Raw genomic sequence first — 5,373 nt, 5'->3', positions numbered from 1 at the left:
GAAGGAGCAACGAGCTGATTGGCCGAAGCAGAGCGGAGTGAACGGGCGGGGGTGTAACGTGTGACCAGGTCCTGGCGGCTCGCCTCGAGGAGGAGGCGGAGTCAGGGGGCTCGGTGGTGGTCTCAGCAGGAGACTCTCTCTCTCTCTCTCTCTCTCTCTCTCTCTCTCTCTCTCTCTCCCCCCCTCTCCCTCTTCCCCCCCTCTCTCTCTCTCTCTCTCTCTCTCTCTCTCTCTCTCTCTCGTCCTCATGTAAACGTGTAGTTGTTCTACATGTATTTATGTATTGCTGATCTACACTGATGAGATCTGGACCTTATACTTATTACATCTTATCAGTTCTACCATGTAACTAATAATTATTATTCACGAGGATGTATAAATGTGACCTGACGTGGCAGAGTTCTGCAGATGGAGTCACACATTCAGCTCCAACACCAAATATAACAACCTTCAAATCACAGGAGGAAACATGGGTTAGGGTTAGCTTCATGTGCATTCAGTTATTTATCAAGAATGAACTGGTTCAACAGGGAGGAGGAGGAGCCTGAGAACAGGGAGCGGTCAGACTCTATTTCACCTGGATGAGCAGGTGAGTGTGAACACAACACACACACACACACACACACACACAGTCACACCCAGAGTCATGTGATTTCCAGTAACTGCCGAGCGGAGGGGGAGGAGCCTCCAGTGAAAGTGTTCAGACTCGTTCTAACTTCAAGCAGCAGACGGAGGAGACGTGAAGTCTGAGGCTGGTGAGTGTTCAGCTACATTTATATTATTCATTCATATTATTTTACTGTCACTGACTCTGGGTCAGTTTTCTACTCGTGGACTTTAGAGAGAAGAAGTTTCAGGATGAACTTCTGTCAGTAAATCAACAGTTTGACTCAACGCTGTGATTGGCTGAGTCCAACACATTAAACCTACAACTGTCTCAGGTTACCGTGACAACAGGGGAACAGTGTTGGAGGGTTGACTCTGTTATATTTGAAGAAACACTGAGTTTACTACCTGGCTTCATTGTGTGTGTTTGAGCTCACAGTGTTTTTCCTCTCAGACTGAAGATGAGTGGTTATGAGGAGGAAGAGGACAGAGCCGAGTCTCCAGGGTTCAGCTGTGTGTCTCTGAAGAGTGACTGGTCCAAACATGATCCTCCAAACTTCAGTAATGAACCTGGACCCTCACACACAGAGTAAGAGACCTGCTACAAGCATGTGAAGCTCCAAACTGAATCCTCAGAGAATGAACCAGTGAATGATGTGTTCTGAATAAAAACATGTTTGTGTTTGCAGAGGTCAGGACCACAGACTGAGAGCAGAGTCTCCAGGGTCCAGCTGTCTGTCTCTGAAGAGTGACTGGTCCAGGCATGATCCTCCAAACTTCAGTAAAGAACCTGGACCCTCAAACACAAAGTAAGAGACCTGCTACAAACATGTGAAGCTCCAAACTGAATCCTCAGAGAATGAACCATCAATCAATCAATCAATCAACTTTTATTTGTATAGCCCACATTCACCAATAACAATTTGTCTCATAGGGCTTTAACATGGTGAGACATCCTCTGTCCTTAACCGTCAACAAGAGTAAGGAAAAACTACTAAAAACCCTTTTAACAGTTAAAAATATGTAGAAACCTCAGAGAGACACATGTGAGGATCCGTCTACCAGGACGGACACAAGTGCAATAGATGTCAAGTGTAGGAAAACATCATCGGGATTAAAGTTTTTTAGCAGCATCGATGAGGGAAAACATTTTGAAGGATAACTTCAATACTATATATCAAGCAGTCCTGCTGCATCATAGTCTCTGGTCAGCAGCCAGCAAGACCACGATCCAGCATCAAGACCTGATCCACTATAATCCACAGTCATTGTCCACTGCCGCCAGTTAGGATCCATCATCAGCCGCCGCCTCGGTCGTGGTCCACCATCATCCGATGCCAACGCGACAAAGGATCCTCCATTACCACAAAGATCAGCCGGCACGATACAGAATCCACCGAACTGGATCCACCATTGCGACCTCTGACGCGCGATCCACAATCATAATCCATGGTGCGGCCACAGCTGTGGCCCTGCATCCGCGGGCGCTAAGGCACAGAAACTCCGGGAAAAGGGGTCAAGTTAGTAACATGTACTGATCAGATAAGAATTATCTTGATGTGATAAATATGGAGAAAAGGAAGGAGAAGCAGGAAAGAGAAGCTCCGTGTGTCATGTTTCATAAATTCCCTGTGCGTCTTAGCATCATCAGGGGTTTTTGCCATTTAATCAATTTTGGAACATCGCACTAATTAGCTCTAACTATAAGCTTTATAAAAAAGGAAGGTTTTGAGTCTACTTTTAAACGAACAGAGCGTGTCTGCCTCCCTAACTGAAAGTGAGAGATTATTCCACAGGAGTGGGGCTTGATGGCTAAAAGCTCTGGCTCCTACTCTACTTTTAGAGACTTAAGGGACGTCAAGTAAACCTGAATTCTGGGATCGGAGCCCTCTAGTAGGTTGATATGGAACTAACATCTCTTTAAGGTAAAGAGGTGCCATATCATTAAGGGCCTTGAAGGTGAGGAGGAGAATTTTAAATTCTATTCTAGATTTAACAGGAAGCCAGTGTAGCGATGCTAATACTGGAGAAATGTGCTCTCTTTTCTTAGTTCTCGTCAGGACACGTGCTGCGGCATTTTGGACCAGCTGCAGAGTCTTTAACGACTTGCTGCTGGAGCCTGATAATAATGAATTACAATAGTCCAGTCTCGATGTAACAAAGGTGTGGACTAGTTTTTCTGCATCTTTCTGTGAAAGGACATGTCTGATTTTTGAGATATTACGCAAGTGGAAAAAGGCGGTCCTAGAAATTTGTTTTAAGTGACTATTAAAGGACAAATCAGGATCGAAGATCACTCCCAAGTTCCTGACTGTTTCATTGGAAGCAAGGGCAATGTCATCTAGCGCAGCTATATCATTAGATAATGTTTCTCTAAGGTGTTTAGGGCCGAGTATTATAACCTCAGTTTTATCTGAGTTTAATAAGAGAAAATTGCGGGTCATCCAGGTTTTTATGTCCTTGAGACATGCTCGAAGTTTAGTTAATTGATTACTTTCATCGGGTTTTATTGACAAATATAACTGGGTGTCATCCGCATAACAGTGAAAATTTACCAAGTGTGTCCTGATAATGTTTCCTAGTGGAAGCATATATAATGAGAATAAAATTGGGCCGAGCACAGACCCCTGTGGGACACCATGGTTAACTTTGATGCGCACAGATGACTCATCATTAATTTGTACGAATTGGGAGCGATCAGCAAAATAAGATTTAAACCAGTTTAGGGCGGTTCCATTAATGTTAATTAACTGTTTTAGTCTCTCTAATAAAATGCTATGGTCAATTGTGTGGAATGCTGCACTGAGATCTAACAGAACGAGGACAGACACAAGTCCCTGATCTGAAGCTATTAGAAGGTCATTAGTGACTTTTGCCAGGGCTGTCTCTGTGCTGTGATTGGTTCTAAACCCAGACTGAAAGTCTTCATATATATTATTTTCCTGGAGAAACTCACACAGCTGATTGGCTACAACTTTTTCTAAGATTTTAGATAGGAAGGGGAGATTAGATATTGGCCTGTAATTTGCTAAAACCTCTGGGTCTAGGGTGGGTTTTTTGAGTAGGGGTTTGATTACAGCTATTTTAAAAGACTGTGGTACATAACCTGATGATAATGACAGATTGATTGTGTTAAGTAACGAATTATCTATTAGGGGCAGAATTTCTTTAAGTAATTTAGTTGGAATCGGATCTAAAATACAGGTTGTTGGTTTAGAACCTGAGACTATTTTGGTAAACTGATCACGGGTGATCAGAGAGAAGCTGTCTAAATAATGGGAAGGATTCTCAGCCGTTTCTGAGATCTCTATTGTTGGGAGGGTATTAGTGCCAATTGAGGGCAGGAGATGATTGATTTTATTTCTAATAGTTAGAATTTTATCATTAAAAAAGGTCATAAAGATATTGCTATTTAGGGATCGAGGAATACTGGGTTCGGTGGAGGTGTGACTCTCTGTCAGCCTGGTTACAGAGCTGAAGAGAAACCTTGGGTTGTTTTTATTCTCTTCTATTAGTTTTGAATAATAGGCAGCTCTTGCTTTGTGGAGAGCCTTTTTATATTCTGTAACACTACTCTTCCAGTCTAGGAGATTTTCAACACTGTTGCTGGAGCGCAACTTCCTTTCTAATTTTCTTGATTTGTTTCAACTCATTTGTCTTGGAATTATACCACGGAGCTAATTTTCTATGTTTTACACATTTCTTTTTTAGAGGCACTATTTAGTCTAATGTTAATCGTAATGAGTCTGCAGAGCTATCGACGAGGTGGTCAATCTCAATAGAGCTCGGGTTTTTAAAGAATTTGTTGTTTATGTCAACGGATAATACGGGTTTAAATGTAATCGGTTTTATTTCCTTAAATTTAGCTACAGCACTATCAGGTAGACATCTAGAAAATGAGTTTTTTATTAGGGGCATATATTCAGATAGTGAAAAATCGAAGGTTATTAAATTATGGTCTGATAGTACTGGATTGCGCGGAAGTACTGTTAAATGTTCAATTTTGACACCGTATGATAATACAAGGTCAAGTGTGTGGTTACAACAATGAGTAGGTTGATGTACACACTGACTGAAACCAATTGAGTCTAGTATTGAAGTAAATGCTACGCTCAGGGTATCTTTATTATTGTCAACATGAATATTAAAGTCACCAACAATAATGATTTTATCGGTCTTTAGGACTAGGTTTGATAAAAACTCAGGGAATTCTGTTGGAAATTCAGTATAAGCCCCAGGAGCACGGTAAACTACAGCAAATATGATTGGCTGTTGGTGTTTCCTGGATTGACGTGGAAGACTAAGAACAAGACATTCAAATGAGTTGTAGCTGAGTTTAGGTTTAGGATTAATTGATAGACTGGAGTTAAAAATAGCAGCAACTCCGCCTCCTCGCCCGAGTTCCCTGGGAACGTGTGAATTTATATGACTGGGGGGAGTAGATTCATTCAAACTGACATATTCATCAGGATGCAGCCACGTCTCAGTAAGGGACATTACATCTATATTGTAGTCTGAGACTAGTTCATTAACTAAAATAGCCTTTGAGGACAGTGATCTAATGTTTAAAAGACCACATTTGAAAGTCTTAGTTTCCTGTGTTGTTCCAGAGGTTGTGTTAATAAGTATAAATCTGAATCTAAGCTACGGGCAGAGCTACGTGGCTTCGCTGCGGCTAGCGCGGACCGGCTAACTACAGCTAACGGGGGTTCTAAGCTGCGGAGCCGAGCTTCTAAGTCGCTAAGCCTCGCCTCCATCGCTACCAAC

The sequence above is a fragment of the Limanda limanda genome, chromosome 1 (assembly GCF_963576545.1).
Source record: "Limanda limanda chromosome 1, fLimLim1.1, whole genome shotgun sequence".
Classification (NCBI taxonomy): Eukaryota; Metazoa; Chordata; class Actinopteri; order Pleuronectiformes; family Pleuronectidae; genus Limanda; species Limanda limanda.
This window is presented reverse-complemented; position numbering follows the sequence as displayed.